General features: G+C 44.8%; 1 protein-coding gene and 1 non-coding gene across 6 annotated transcripts in view; both read left to right on the forward strand.

The window, feature by feature from the left end:
- Positions 1-16587, forward strand: part of ATG7 (autophagy related 7) — a 333595-nt gene that overhangs the window by 248915 nt on the left and 68093 nt on the right. The gene's annotated exons all lie outside the window — the stretch shown is intronic.
- TRNAK-UUU (transfer RNA lysine (anticodon UUU)) lies at positions 2383-2456 on the forward strand. Its single transcript has one exon. It is a non-coding gene; the product is annotated as a tRNA-Lys (tRNA).

Raw genomic sequence — 16587 nt, forward strand, 5'->3', positions numbered from 1 at the left:
GACAGTCTTCCCATTTTCAAGATGAGGAAGCTGTGGTTCGGAGAAATGTCGTGAATGATCAGGTCTAAAATACAAGTGTAGGATCCGTGGCAAGGGGGCACCCAACAAGCTACCAGCAGATATGGAGCAGTGGCGTTCCCTGAAGTGGAGCTCTGTGGGTGGATGGGATTTAGGGTGGGGAGAGAACTTAGGATGGAGGAGCTGAGACCCAGAGTCTGAGAAGGCACAGGCATTTATTACCCTCTCCCCATATTACTCTGACTCGGTCTTTGTCCTTTAAGATGCAGATAACCCCCTGGACCAGAGTTCTTCTCAAGTCATCGGCATGGGATTGGTTTTCAGTGCTTTGTGAGTTAGGATTGTAGACTCTTGCCTTCTACTCCAGTCTGGCTTTTCTCCACCAGAGTCGCCATGGCCGTTTCCCATTGATGACCACGGGCCCCAGTAAGACCTGCCTTCAGTCTCTGTCCCCTCCAGTCCACCCTCCACAAAGGTTATCAGGCCTTTGGTGGCACACACAGTTACTCAGGGACTTGCAGAGGCTCAGTTTGGCTTCAGGATCAGGTCAGCCCCTCACAGGGCAGTCGCAGACGCCCTTACAGCCCGGCTCCAGCCTACCTCCCGCCCTGGACCTCCCATGCTTCCCACCGCCCCTTTGCTCTTGTTTTCCCCACCCGGCAAACGCATACTCATCCTTTCTGAAGGGTCCCTTCTCACATTTGTCACCCTGGATCATAATTATTCATTAGCTTCCTGAGAATGAGAACTATGTCTTAATCATCTCTCTATCCTCAGTACCTAGCATAATACCTGACACATATTTGGTGCTTACTCAGAACATTTTTGAAACAATGAGTGAATGTGTTTGATGGGAGGTGAAGATGAAGGATCAGGGACGTAGTGAATAGAAGTTCTCCTTCTGTCCACGGTGACCTCACAGTGCACTTGTCTCATTTATATTCCATTTGTATTTGGTTAAATGGAATTGTTGGCTCAAGAAATGCTGGTGGGGACTTCCCTGGTGGTGTAGTGGTTAAGAATCCGCCTGCCAATGCAGGGGACAGGGGTTCGAGCCCTGGTCCGGGAAGATCCCACATGCCGTGGAGCAGCTAAACCTGTGCGCCACAGCTACTGAGCCTGCGAGCCACAACTACTGAAGCCAGCGCACCTAGAGGCCATGCTCCGCAACAAGAAGCCACTGCAATGAGAAGCCCACGCACCTTAACTAAGAGTAGCCCCCGCTCGCCGCAACTAGAGAAAGCCCACGCGCAGCAACAAAGACCCAACGCAGCCAAAAATAAATAAATTTTAAAAATAAATTAAAAAAAAAAAAAAAGAAAGAAATGCTGGTGGTTCCCCAGCATCTCACATGTTCTACTCTAACTTTTTTTTAAGAGTACTCAGAAAAGTGCTTCACAGGCTGCCTTTTTAGATAAGTCCTTTAGGATTAAACTCTACAAGATTACTTCCTGTATCAGTCACACTCTCTTGGTTGAAAGTTAGACACTAATTCAAAGAGATTTAAGCAAACATGGGGATTTATTTGTTCAAGTAACTGAAAAATTCATAGATAGTTCTAGCCTTAGGCACTACTAGATCCAAGTTTTCAAAAAATGTCAATAGTGACCTTTCTGCCCTCTTTCCTTTGCCTGGCTGTTTCCTGCATTGCTTTGTTCTGAGGCAGGCTGTCTCCTCATGAGAGCAAGTTGGCACTGGGAGCCCCGGGCTTAGCGACTCCCATGGAAAGGGAGCCTTGTTCCCAGTGGCGCTGGCTCATGTCCTGCTTTACTGGTCACTGATGGCTCAGTCACAGTGGTGGGGCCGGGGGTAACTCTCCCTGGTCAGATCTGGGATATGTTCCCATCACCAGTGGTACATGGGGTGAATGACCCACCTAAATCACATGCCCTGAGGGTCAGGGAGAAATCGGTAAGAAATTAGAAAACTGGTATGATTTTCACAGGGATAAAGTTGCCGCAGTCCGAGTAGGCAGAGTGATAGCTGTCCACTCCGGTTACTTTTCCTTTTTTTTTTGTTGCTAATATTTCTTTTATTTCCAAGAGCTAAATGGTATGATGGACCCCAAGCAGGTGGCCTTGTCTTCTTTTTTTTTGTAAATATCTGTCCCCCAGGATTATTAAAAATAGCCAGTTTACTGCTTTCTTTGACTGACTTTTCACCCTAGACTTTGTGATGGGTCCAGCAGCTCCAGTGTTTGTGTCGGAGCCTTGGAATGCCAAATGGAGTGATGTGAACACAAGAGTTTTTCATGATGACTTGCGTTTCTTGATAAGATCAAGGAATCCCAGTGTTTTTTAAATTGGAATCCTGCCATGAGTTCTCTGATACTATATAGATTTAAAGTAAGTACTGTTTGGGAGTTCCCTTGGCAGTCCAGTGGTGAGGACTTGGCACTTTTACTGCCATGGCCCTGGGTTCAAATCCTGGTCAGGGAGCTAAGATCCCACAAGCTGCGGCACAGCAAAAATAATAATAATAATGATAATAATAAATTAAATAAATAAATAAAGTAAATACTGTTCTCAGGAACATACTTTCCTATTACTTTCTTTCGGCCGTTAACCAATGATTTCTCATATTCAGTGACTTTCTGATTGATACTCAGCTCTGACTGCCACATGTCACTGTGATCAAGCCATAAAATACGAATATTTGCAGATCCTGCTTATGTGGGGAATAATAACAAAACACCATAGCAGTTTGGGCCATGTTTTGTGTCTTCCAATTGATAACTTGTTTTTTTTCCTGCCACTCTTCATATACTTGTTTCCTGGCATGCTTTCCACCCCAATTTGGTTGCCACCTATTTAGTGTATTTTGAGCTCCTACCATCTACCCAAATGGAAATTTTAATTTTTTGAGTACCTACTTTCTGTTAAGTACATCAGTAGGACTTCTTTTTTGCAAATAATCCCATTTATTTCTCATAGCAACCCTTTGTGGGATGGGTATCATTATCACTATTTAAAAGATGTGGAAATTAAGGTTAAGAGAGGATAAATAATTTGCCAAATGTCTTAGAACTGGTAGAAGACCTTGGAATTCAGTTCTGAGTCTGGTAACCTTCAAAGTTAATTCTCCACAAATTAGGCTAGGAGTGCTAACATACTGGAAAAATATAAGATCCAATTTCTTACCTGAAGTGGAAGGAATAAGACTAACGCATTTGAAACAATGAGAGTAAATTTAAGATAGGATCATTGCTAAGTGCTGTGTGATACAGTGTAGTTTATGGTGCCATTCAAGTTCAGAAAATGGTGAATTCTGCCTCCAGTTCCCACTCTCCTTCTATCTGAACCTGACTGGCGTATATATATAAATTTAAATCAAGACTTTGTTTTAAATGTAACCTTGGCCCCGGTTTCACAGTGTGCTAATCAGCTGTTTTGTGCTGTGAATTTAGACATTTGTGTCTCCTCGCACTTCTTTTGAACCCAGAAATATTGGTGAGCCCTAAATATCTTTACATATGTTCACCCTCATGTCCACTGCCTTTTCGGTCCTGTGAACTCCTTGATAAGCACAGGTCCCAGTTATGAGCCCTTCATTATACATCTGATACGGCAAGACAGTGGCCAAAGCTAGATTTTTATCTGTGCCCTAGTTATCTGCCCCTTGGTTGAATTCAGTGCAGTTCAGTTCAGCTGCAGCTGGCTGAGTGCCTGGGAAGTGGTAGCCTGTGTGCAAGGCTGTGGAGGAGACAGCATGTTCATTTAAGTGCTGGGCCCCTTCCAAGCTCTGGGGATACAGTGGTAGTCAAGGCACACAAGGCTCCATGTTTTGCAGGAGCTTACATCCTAGTTCCACAAACAAACGGAAAAAGAAACCTTCAGCTAGTGGTGAGCACAAAGATGAAAACAAAACAGGGTATTGGGTTAGAATGAATTGGGGTGGGGAGGGAAGTGGAGAGAATAGAGGTCAGGAGTTAGACAACTTAGACTGGTGGGTTGGTGGCGGTCCCTGTGAGAAGGCGGCTTCCGAACTGAGACCTGAATGTAGAGGAGGCGGCCAGACCTGTGAGCATCTGGGGGAGGAGCCGGGCGGCTGAGGGAGCACCTCTAACGCAGACTGAAAATCGGGGACTTCTTTCTCTTCAATTTTATTTATTTATTTTTTTAATTGAAGTATAGTTAATTTACAGTGTGGTGTTACTTTCTGCTCTACAGCAAAGTGATTCAGTTATATGTATATATACATTCTTTTTCATATTCTTTTCCATTGTGGTTTATCACAGGATATTGACTATAGTTCCCTGTGCTATACAGTAGGACCTTGTTGTTTATCCATTTTATATATAATAGTTTGCATCTGCTCACCCCATCCTCCCACTCCATCCCTTCCACACCACCCCTCCCCCTTGGCAACTACAAGTCTGTTCTCTGTCTGTGAGTCTCTTTCATAGATAAGTTTATTTGTGTCATATTTTAGATTCCATGTATACGTGATATCATATGGTATTTGTCTTTCTCTTTCTGACTTATTTCACTTAGTATGATAATCTCTAGATCCATCCATGTTGCTGCAAATGGCATCATTTTGTTCTTTTTTATGGCTGAGTAGTATTCCATTGTATCTATGTACCACATCATCGTTATCCATTTATCTGTCGATGGACATTTAGGTTGTTTCCATGTCTTGGTTATTATAAATAGTGCTGCAGTGAACGTTGGGGTGCATGTGTCTTTTTGAATTATAGTTTTGTCCAGATATGTGCCCAGGAATGCGATTGCTGGGTCATATGGCAACTCTATTTTTAGTTTTTTGAGGAATCTCCATACTGTTTTCCATAGTGGCTGCATCAACTTACATTCCCACCAACAGTGTAAGAGGGTTCAAAATCGGGGACTTCTTGAAGGAGAATTTGTTAATACCCTTAACTTAGAATATCAGGAAAAGTTCTGATGTCATAATTGAAATCCTACACCTTCTTCTAGGTCAATTTTAAGCTGAAATGGTCTTAGGAAATCTGTCCTGACCTGTGTCCTCTACCCCAGACAGGCAGGCCGGTGGGGACATTTTCCTAACCCTGGTTCATCTGTCTCTGTCACACAATCCCCAGAACCCGGACAGGCTGGGGCACCTCAAGAGCTCCAGAGCCGTTTTCTTCCATTCTGAATGTTCACCTTGGGACAAGAATGATGCCAGGTGTGGTTTGTTTCCCTCAGACTCTCAGGGTCTTTACATAGCCCCAAGCCATCATCAGGATTTCCTAAGGGCTGGGGTGTTCTGTGGGCACCTAACTAGGGTCAGGTCCTGTTCCTTTATGCTGGGGTATTAGGAAAGCTGTTGGAGCCCAAATCTGGTCTATATCTATTTATATCTCTAGGAACTATTTTGGTTTGGTTTTGCTTTTTCCCTCTTATTCTTCCTTGAGAGGACTTATGTTGCTTTTAGTTTTCTCCCAGCAATCACTCTAGCAAAATCTGGAGGCTCTGGTGTTTATCATTGGCCAGGCTACATAGCAGTTTGTAGAAAATGGCTGCAATTCTAGGAATTGCAGTCTTAATTTGTTAGCCAAATATTCCATGCATCAGCAGTGGCAGTAGCTGCCAGTTGATCTGAGTTTTATGTGGTGAGATTTTTGTTTTGTTTTGTTTTTTTCCCCTCAGATGAGAACTACTGTTTGCTAGAGCTGAGATCATCAAAACCATTTCAGTTAGGACTTTGTGTGAGAATGTAATTACACCTCCCAAAGAGTCAGGCCTGGCCTAGGAAAGTGAGGGTAAAAAATAGAGTCAGTAGGAGAATGATTACTGGTACAAGGTAGCTTGAATGGCAGCTCCCTTGTTTTCAGTGATACTATACAAATCAAATAAAATCCTGTTCCCTTTTATTTTATTTTAGCTAAGTATTCTTGTCCAAAATGAAAATCATATGTTCTTCCTTTTCATTTTTTTCCAAAGCAAATGGTTAAGAACACTTCCTTTATATAATTTACTGGAGGCTTTTTTTTTTAATTCCTAAAAGAACATTTACATTACTTCTTTTATGCATGCAGTAACTTTTGATCAAAACATGACTCCACTCCCTTGTTTAATGTCGAGCATCTGGATTAAAGGCTTCTTTTAATCTTAAATACAGATTATGGCTGTCTTTCCCTTTAAGCAATCCGCCATAAAACCCTGGCCCCTTTCCAGATTTCTTCATTAAAGCTCTCTTTATTATAGTGTTTTGGGATGGCAGTCATTAAATGATTGTTATGCACAATGGCCACTTGATTATAATTATTTAACTGGCAATCAGTTATTGCAGCAATTTGGTGGTATAATTAAAAGGGAGCATGTTAGTACCTGCCAGCATCTCTATGGTGTTCAGTACTGGAGGGGAAGAAGCAGAACCTAAACATATGGACAGGAAGAATCAAGCACTCCTGTGAATGGAAGCTTCTCTTTTATTCTTCCCCAGTGTGGTTCTCGGCCTCTTTTGTTTCACAAGGTAGATGAACAATGGTGATAAAATAAGATGTGGATTAGAATTTTTGTGCTACAAACTCCTGAATCAGTAAATATACTCAGTAATGAATGTTTCCCCATGTGCTGAGAAATGCTAAATGTGCAGAAGTATATTAATATAATTCTTTTTTTTTTTTAACACAAGCATTTTTTCCCACTCTAATTTAAAGTTTCAGCATTTCTTTCTTGACATATACATTGACATGAGATGCCGCTAACAAAAAGTTGGTATAAAAGATAAGTGGCTTTCATTAACAGACAGCTGGGAAGCCATTAATCACTGAAGAACTTAGTAACAGTGTGATTCCCAGGTTAAGAAGGGCCCCTGCATTATTCAGAACTCTTTTAGTTGTAAGTATCAAAGACCTAATCCTAACCAACCTTAACAAAGAGGAACTTTCCCAGCTTATGTAGCTGGAATGTTACTGGAACTGCTTATAGGATTAAAGGAAGAGCTGCAGGAACCAGGCCTCAGGGTTAGGAACTAGGATTCAGTTCCTCTGAGACTTTCTGTCCATTTCTCAGCTGAGCCTGCCTGTGCTTGGCCTCATTCTGAGGATGGGCCTCCAGCTTCTCTCCGTGTCAGGAACCATGGCCCTTAGTCGCCCCAGATTCCCACCTTCTTAGCTGAACAACTCCAGTGGAAAGCAACACTGTGTCTTCCATCGTTCATAAATAAGTCTCAGGGAAGGACTCTGATTGGTTCTACGTGGGTCATACACCCACCCCCTGGGCTAATTACTGTTGCCAAGGAAATGGCACCATGTGATGGGCCAAGCTTGGATCACATGTTACCCTGGGTGTAAGGTAGAGAAGATAAAGTCCTGTGGTTGACAATCCTGTCAGAGACATTGATATGTTCCTATAGGTGGTACCCCAATGACTAAGAAAACCAACGATTATTTGAGAAAATGAGGGACTTCCGTGGTGGCGCAGTGGTTAAGAATCTGCCTGCCAATGTAGGGGACACGGGTTTGAGCCCTGGTCCGGGAAGATCCCACATGCCACAGAGCAACTAAGCCCACGCACCACAAATAGTGAGCCTGTACTCTAGAGCCCGCGAGCCACAACTGCTTAGCACGTGTGCCACAACTACTGAAGCCCATGTGCCAAGAGCCTGTGCTCTGCAACAAGAGAAGCCACCGCAATGAGAAGCCCGCGCACTGCAACAAAGAGCAGCCCCCGCTCGCCGCAACTAGAGAAAGCCCGCACACAGCAACAAAGACCTAATGCAGCCAAAAATAAATAAATATTTTTTAAAAAAGAAAACGAATGTGAAAATCTGAAGGATCCAAACTTAAACAACATTCTCTACATGTTTCCCCAAAGTGTGGATCTCCATGTTTCTTTTAGACATATTCCACCTTTGTGAGACTGAGTTGAAAAAGTGTCTGTCTGAGTTTCAAATGATTGCCTAACCTTACTTGTAGTCATTCTTGCGCACCAGAGACCCCTTAATAGTGTGATCTAAGGGCAGGGCGCTGAAGAGATGGGACAGGCACAAATAAAAGATGCCTGCTCTGGTGGCATGGCCACCACGGCTGCATTACCACGAGCAACTCAGGATCCAGGGTTCCAGGGAGCACAGTTTTCAACTACCTTGAAGTATTCAACCATTTATTTACCACAGTTCTGGATAATAAAATTTTCCATTTCCCTCCTGGTTTAGCTCCATATTTGAATCTGTGAGTGCAAAGGCAAAGCAGTCTGCAAAGTAGCAGACTTAAAGAGAAAAAAGCCTTTAAAGTAAAGGAAAACATTAATTGAAAATTCAAAAGAAAAGTGTCCCTCCTACCCTCACCCCCCACCCTAACCTGATCTTATTTACGGGGAAAGTGTGAATCATCCTGTTAATTAAGCAAATAAGAAAGATGACTGAAATGGGCAAACTCACACTTGAATAAAAATAAATTCTCTATTTCCTATTTATCTTATTAATCAATGCACATTTTTTAAATGTATTTATTTGTACAACTGCGATATTGAAGCTCAGGGTAAATTAAACCACTGATAGGATACTACCTGAACTCGGAGGCGGGGAGGCAGCTTCTTTCAGTTGAATGAGTATGTGTGTATTTACACGCACACTTTTCAGTTTGTGGATATTGGATGCTGCTAGAGGAGTTTCTTGGGAATCTAATCTTCTCAATGGCAAGCTCCAGCATCGCCTTTGCCAGTAGTTTAGTTCATGTGGACTTGATGCCAATTTTCTTTTCACATATGTGAAATAACAGTTTGGCACATAGCAAACAAAACAGTGAAACATAGAGAAGACTGGTGCTTTTTAAGAAGTGAAATGGGCAGATTCAGAACTAATTTTTTTATTTAGGTGAACCGAGATTAAATTAAATTAAATGTTGCAAGAGATTACAGTATTTGTGTGACTCTCAAGAAGTCAAAGGCCGTGGCAATAAAGTATTTTCATTTTATAGAGTTTTTCTTGGAAAGGCTGCACACCATATGACAGCAAAGTGCTTAAAACCCAGAGGCTGGTGCCAGCACAAAATCCAAACATCATAAAGTTACTTCCAAAGCCCAGATATTTATCAGTCCCGTCTCTTGGAACAGAGCATCTCTGAACCAGTCCAAGTCCGCCAGCTCAGAATCACCTTCCCAGCCTAGGGTTTTGAGTATGAAGCATCGGGTAAGGCGTGTTCTCCAGGAAGCAAAGGAAAAGCTGTTGAAGAGCAATTGTCAGATGAGTCACAGACCACAGAGAGCACCACAGATCCAAATGGATAATTTTTTTTCCAGTAAAATTTGTTTCTTTAATTATTCTTCAGCCAAAGAAAGTCAAGGGAGGCCAACCAGTGGCACAGTGGCCATTTGCTGTATGTGTGCCTGCCTGGTCCCTTGGTCAGTTTTTGAAAACCTAGCTAACCTCCCTCCAACAAATCGTCTACCTCCAACCCTTTTCAGTTAGGGCCGTGTGCCTTTACCAGATTAGGAGATTCGGAAGTGAAGGGGCCATGTGTTCAGGCTTTCCATGCTTCTGCAGTGCCAGAGTCAGTAAGAAGCCTTGCAATCCGTGTTTCTTTGCTTCTCTAACTTCACCCAAAGGGGATTGGGAAGCCTTGCCTCCTCACTAGCTGCTTCTGTACAGAAGACCTCTGAAAGCTCTGCTCACCAGCACTTGAAATCTAGGCTTCTCGGTGAATTTCCATCACAGGGTCACTGCCAAGTCACACAAATCTGTCAAAGGAGGCTTGCCTAGGAGAGAACCGTGTCCCTGTCCACTAGGTGACAGTTCAACAACTAGCCCCGAGTGCCGGCTGGCCAGGTGTCTCTTCTCTCCCACCCCCATCATTAGACGTCCCCGTCACCTGCTGGTGCATCTAAAGAGAGCAGGAGGTCTTGGTCACAGTAGATGATTAGAGTTGATGCCAGAAGTGTAAACAAGTTGTAAATTACCCTTAATGCTTCTTGGCTACGATGCTGTTAGTCTTTAGTTATGGAAAAATATATTCCCTTTAATCTCTTTTATTCATATGATAGTTGGTCTTCTTGTACGCCTGTAAATCTCACTCTCCTTCAACAAGCATTCCCTAAGCACGTGCTCCGGGCGAAGTGCTGTGGAAGCCACTGCTTGAGAACAGACAACGGGAGTTCGCGTTTAAAGGGGGCAGAGTGTCAGTTTGGGATGATGAAAAAGTTCTGGAGACGGATAGTGGTGATGGTTGCACAGCAGTGTCAGAGTATACTTACCACTGAACTGTGCACTTGAAAATGGCCGAAATGATAGATTTTGTTACATATAGTTTACCATTATAAAAAAATTAGGGTTCTTGCATTTTTCTTTTAGTCAAGATTAATTATTTGCTATAAGTTATAAGCTTCTCATATATTCTATATCAAAATATGTGTGTGTGATTCACCCACAAAAACCTAGAATTCCACATTTCTTGTATTTCACATAGCAAGTTCTGAGGTCATGATTCCACTGATATCTCCTATTATCAGAATACTTTATAAGATCGTAATTAACAAATAATTATCCTCTACAACAGAAGTAAAAACAGAGTCTCAACTAATGAACTGAACTCCTGAGTTAGGCCTCAGACTTCCATGTCCATACCGCAGTGCCCAAAAATGACTGGAGCTTCGTTGAGCCTGGAGAACAGAGATTCAGACCCTGTTTTGAGGCTTGCTAAAGTGGAGAAAACCCTGGCCTGCAGGCCCTGGTTCCTGCTTCTGCCTTCGGCCAGTAGTATGACAGGGTCAATCATCTCATCTTCGTGGACTGCCATGTCTTTATCCACAAAATGGCAGTGAAGATGCCCACCTTGTAGGGTTGTCAGGCCAAACATACAAACATTTGTGAGACTTTCGTGACAGTCCAAGGGCCGTAACTCAATGGATGTCTGAGCCAGGCTCCAGAGAGCCCTTCCTCCTGCACGTGTGGAACACGCGACCACCTCCTGAAATCCTTTCTCCCTCTCCTGGTACCAAGTCCCCTCTCTGGTCACTCTCTAGACTGTGCTTCCACACTGCCTGCCTTTGCACTGGGCTGGGAAGTTCATGCTATGAATATATTGATGCTGTGTGAGAGGGGAAGCGGCCCACCCCTCAGCCCCCGGCCCGGCACCAGCGACAGCTGTGGAAACACAGTGGTGCTCAGTGTCTGACGTCTGGGCCTCCTGCTCTCTTAGGACCCAAGGCCTCACTGTCTCGCTTCCCACCAGACCCACCACCTTTCCCTGGGATTAGAATCTCTTCCCCTTGGTACCCTTTGATTTGACTTCTTTGTCCCTCAGTCTAAAGCCAGCAGCAAAGAAAGATACGGTTAGCTCAGACCTGTCTTTGTGGCAGGTAGCTTGGCCCCAGTGGGCCCCTCGTCCCCAAGGTGTGAAAAGCTATGTCTGGCGACTGTCACCCTTCCTTCCTTGTGGATCCACACTGCTCCTCCCAGCCCCAGGGGACAGTCTGGCCTTGCATCAGGCCTCACCAAGAGCTACTATTCAGTTTGTTGGAAGATGACTTTGATTGGTGGTACAATTTACCAGCCTCCCAAGTTGATAATATCCTTTTCCATCTTGTAAACACCCTTCCATGAGTTAAAGGGGACAGCTAGTGCCAGGCTACTAAGCCAGTGCTTCTCAATCCTTCTATTATTTTTTTTAACCTTTTTATTGAGGATTCTATAATTTATATACAATTAAATCTCAATTATGTATAAATCTTAGGTGTACACCTCAATGAATTTTTATTAGCTATACACTTGTGTAAATACCATCCAAGTTGAGATTCAGAACGTTTCTAGTTACTCCAGAGCTTCCCTTGAACCCTCTGCACTCAGTCCCCCAAGGATCACTAATCTGACTAATCACCTTAGTTTGGGTTCTCAACTTTTTTCCACCTATGCCCACCCCTAAGTCCTACTCACCTTCCTACTTAATATCATTTAAGAATTCAAGATTAATCATTGCCTATTGTGACCAAAAAGAAAGTAGTGATCATTTTAGGAATGCTTCTCCTGCCCTCTCCTCCCCCACATGTTCCAGTACACCCTCTTCCCCCCCCATCCAGCACCCATCTTCCTCCTTTCTGGTCAGTCATGCTTAATCCCAGAATGTGGAAGAGAAGAGAAGCAGGCCCCCGGGACCTTAGTCCTGTTTTCCTGGTGCTCAAACCTCACAGTAGAGTGTTTTCTAAGCTAAATAAGGGTATGGTTCTTAGAATCATCCAGTATCCACTGAGCTCCCAATGTGCATAGATGCCTGCTTTCCATTTTCTGTCAGAGGAGGGTTTTTCTTTCCCCTGCTTACGTTTTGCGTTTTCTTGGGGATGGGAAATGCATGTGAAGAGCGCTAGCGACGTTACACTCCCCTTTTAACATGTTACTGCTGACCATCTTGAGGAATACGATGGGAAGATTATTTTACAGGAGGCACGCAGAAGCCCCCATTTCGGCGTGTACTGCCACACTCAAATCCTTGTATTTAAAAGTGGAGCTTAGTCTGTTTATCCTACAGTAAAAATATCTACAAGAAGCTATTATTATATTGACACTGGAGCCAAACAGGAAATCAGAGGATTCACAGATGTTATCTGCTTTAATGCAGTGGGTTTTCTACAGACTGACTTTGCAGCCAATCAGGATAGACTCTACAAAAGGATTGAAGGAACATGTTATTGACATAATGTTTATTCCTTGGGCTTTGCAGGCTACATCGTGTTCCCAGAGTTCTGAGGGCTAAAGAGAGAGGGAGGCTTAGAGAGAGAAAGAGAAGATGAAACCAGCAAGAAAGAATCAAGATTGATTCCATCATTACCATAAAAATATATTATACTTATAATATTCTTTGATGTGGAGTAGAATTTGGTGTAATTCAGCAGTTATATTTAATCATTTATTATATGCACAGTATTGCACAAAGCACAGTTCACAACCTAAAGGGAAGGTGATATGCCAAAAAGGTTCAGTCCTCAAAAACTGTCTTTTTCAGCATTTTTATCCATGATTTAGATTAGGACAGAATTGGTACATCTACCAAATTCATGGGTGATGCTAAGCCAGGAAAGAACACTAAAATCAGGATCTAAAGATATCATGACAGACATGAGGCCGAACCTAAAAAGTTGAAGTACAACAGACAGACGTGTAAGTCCTTACGTCTTTTTTTAAAAAAAGTTTCCATGAGCATAGGATGGGGGAGATGCAATAAACAGAACCAGTGAAAAGAGGTTTTCAACACTCGTGAGCACAGTACGAGTGAAGCAGTGTGAAGGGGCGTCACAGATCGCTTCTGCGCCGTGAAGCTCCGTCTCTAGGAACCGAGTGGCCAGAACCCACACCTGGCGGGTTGACTTCAGATCACCACACCTGCAGAAGCGAGGGATGTGGAGGACCGGGATCGGGAACCATGTTACCAGGAACATCCTCAGATAAAAGAATGAGCAGTTAGGTGGAGGAAGAGGAAGCCAGAGGGGTGCCCTGTCCCATCCTCAGATACCAGATGGCTGTCCCACCTGCGGGGCAAGTGCGGCTTGTGCCCCAGGGGCCGAGCAGGGAGTAGGGGGCGCTCCCAGAGAAGACTCTGTGGTTCTGTTACCCGCCCTTGAAGTTGTCGGGCAGAATGGAGGAGGTGGGCTCGTGGCCCTGCGGGTGTGGAGGACATCCCGCACGCCAGTCGTAGAGCACCGGCAGCCGCTCGCCAGAGGGACTGTGGGGGCAGTGCGTGCCCTCCGTGGAGGTGTGGAACAGATGCTCTGCAAGCCCTCATCCACACCTGCTCTTCCACGGTAGCGCGCAAGCCAGGCTCTGGTACGCCGGCCCTGGGCTGGAAGGGGGCAGGGATTGTCTTGTATCTTGACATGTGGACAGAATTAAGGAGCACAGGGTGATTGAAGGCTCGGAGATAGACATGCATGGGGGTGCGGTGAGGGGTGGGAGATGATGAGAGAGAAGTTCGGATTGATAAGGTGGGGCGGCAGAGAAGGCCCAGGCTGGAGATGCAGACGGGTTTGCTGCTGCAGGCCATCGTGCGCTGCTCGGGGTTTTTACTGGGGGTGAGGTAAGGTGCATAATCCTGTGGGGAGACAGGCACTGAAGTCCTTGGACCCCCCGTGCTCTCACGTGGTCTCATGCAGGGAGACAGGTGGCAGAGACCGTGATCCCACAGCCTTGGTGATGTCAGCTCCCTTTTGTGTTGGTCGATAGAGAGTAAGGTGCCCAGACCAAACCGCAGGCAAGTTCCTAAAGACTCTGGGAGAAAGGCGCCTTCTTAGGACACGAGGAACTGGGCGTCCTTTTCCACCTGCAGTCACATGGGGGGTCTGGGGTTTCTACTAACGCTAACTCTCTAAACTCTCTGCTGTCCTTCCAGCAGCCGCGGGTACCGAGTGTCAGTTTTGCCCTTGTTCATAAGCATGGCTCTCGAGAACTCTTTCTTAGTTCAGGCCACCAGCACACTTTATCTAGTTTAGTTTTACTTCCCCCATTCACCCATCATTTCCCCTTCACTGAACGGGCAACAGCGAGATGCAAAGTGCATGTAGTGGACGTTGCACCGTAAGGACCCAGGCTGCCTGTCAGTCTGACCTGGTGTGTGTGCATCGCACGTGTGCTTCCAGCGACTTGCACAAGGCGGCCCTGAGATGCGAGTCAGTCAGGGCCTCCTCCCTGTCTGGCGGTGGCTGTAGGAGCGGCTGAGTGATGGTGAGTGTTTTCACGAGAATGGAGAATAGCCCGTTTTGTGAGAGCAGAGGCCACTGGAAGGAGGATGTTATCGCTCTTTAACTAAAGAAACATTCACAGAGAAAGGGTTTGGCGTTGGCAAGGCCAAGTTAAACAGGATACAGCATTCTCTCCGAGCGTTTCCCCCGCCGCGCCCCTCTCCTCACACTGGTGCTTGCGGGTCACTTCCTAATCCATGAATGGGTTCACTGACCTGGGAGCAGGGGCAGGAGGTAGAGAGTTTCCTTGCACAAACTCCTGGAGGGAAGTCATTTTGCAAGTTTCCCAAGGATGAGAGAATGTTTTCTGTTCCCCCTCCTCCTCCTCTGTAAAGCAACCACGGCCTCCCTACTGCAGCAAAGGCTGACTGTGGCCATGTTTACCCTGGTCTTCTCTGGGGGCTGCTGAGGCTGGGGCTTCGTGCCGCCACTAGACCAGTGACTCTAAAAAGTCACGTCAGGGCTATCAAAGAGACTGGAATTCAGGTGGCTATTGAAAAAGCCAGAGGCCGCTTCTGTGACTCATCACCAAGTCCTGACATTTAAGAATCCTATCACCGTAGGGGGTCCCAAATACCGTCTCATTTGACCTTATATGCAGTTTGAGTAAAGAATCAGGAGTGCTTTATGGGCAAATTCTCTAAGGCACAGTGCCATTCCTCCTGAAGCTAGAAAGGAAAAATAAAGTTACTCCTTGAATGAAACAGAACTCCATAGGACTTTCCTCATGTCCTTTCTGACGCAGCCTTTATTTCTTGTGTTCATAATTATTTCAAGTTCTGAGTTTTTCTGCCCCCGCTGAGTTTCCACCGTCTTCACCCCGCCATAGCTGGACATTCCTACCCTGTCTTAACGTAGGTTGTACAGATCATGTTTGTTCCCTCAAGATACAAAGCAGATCAGTGGCTTAATTTTTATTTTAAATGTCTGTGAGTCATCATCGTGGGGCAACTTTGGTACATGAGGCTGATACTCGTTCCCCACAAGTCTCTGCCAATATTCCTGTCTGTTGTATAGATTCACTGCTATTACAGTAATAATAGTTTACAGGAGCCCAGGTTATGATATTTCAATAATATAGAGTCCTTTGTTGGTATAAATGCTTCATGCAAATCTAAATGAAATATTAAAACCACAATTTTGGCTCTCCTTATCAGTACACAAAGAAATTGAACCTCAGCCATCAGGTGGATCGGAGCCCTCTTTGCCAATTTAGTATTTCTTTGCATCTCAAATCATAGAGCCCTCATTTTAAGAATAAAGAAGCCAGGGCCTCGGCCCACTCTTTGTGGTCAAATCGAGATTCAACTCCAAGTCTCTATCCAGTATTTTTTTCTCTATTCCATATTTAGTCCCTCATTTTACCTGCTTTCCTAAAAGGAAGGCTATGGTCTCCAAGCAGAATTTCTAAACAGTTGATTCCAGCGTGCCCCAGTTAGAGAGAATCCTTAAACAGCAATTTTCTAAGCACACAATCAAGGAATGCAATTCTTGCAGTCAAGAACTACAGTTTGGGGAGCTCTGCAGTGTGGTCCCCTGTGTCATGCTGCGTTGAAGGAAGGGACCACCACCTGCTCTGGATTATATCAGGCTTGGACTATGCAGGAGAATTGCTGTTTCAGGTGATAGAATGTCCTACCTTCTCATCCCTCCGGTCCATCTACTACCCCCACTAGGATTAATCTTCCTAAAACACTGGTTTCTACTGCATCGTTCCTGTGACCAAACGCCACCCCACCGTGTCCTCAGCTGCTCTTCCAAGGCCCCCGGCCAGACCAGTGTCTTCACTGTCACCAGAACAGGCCATATTCATTCCCAGCCCTCTTTGGTCTTGTAAAGGCCCTTCTCTTGTCTGTGTTCAGCCATTCCCACTTCTCAGCAGGCAGGCCAGTCCCACCTGTGAGACTCTGTCCTAAGCTGCGCTCCCTCCAATCTAACT

The sequence above is a fragment of the Eubalaena glacialis genome, chromosome 7 (assembly GCF_028564815.1).
Source record: "Eubalaena glacialis isolate mEubGla1 chromosome 7, mEubGla1.1.hap2.+ XY, whole genome shotgun sequence".
Classification (NCBI taxonomy): Eukaryota; Metazoa; Chordata; class Mammalia; order Artiodactyla; family Balaenidae; genus Eubalaena; species Eubalaena glacialis.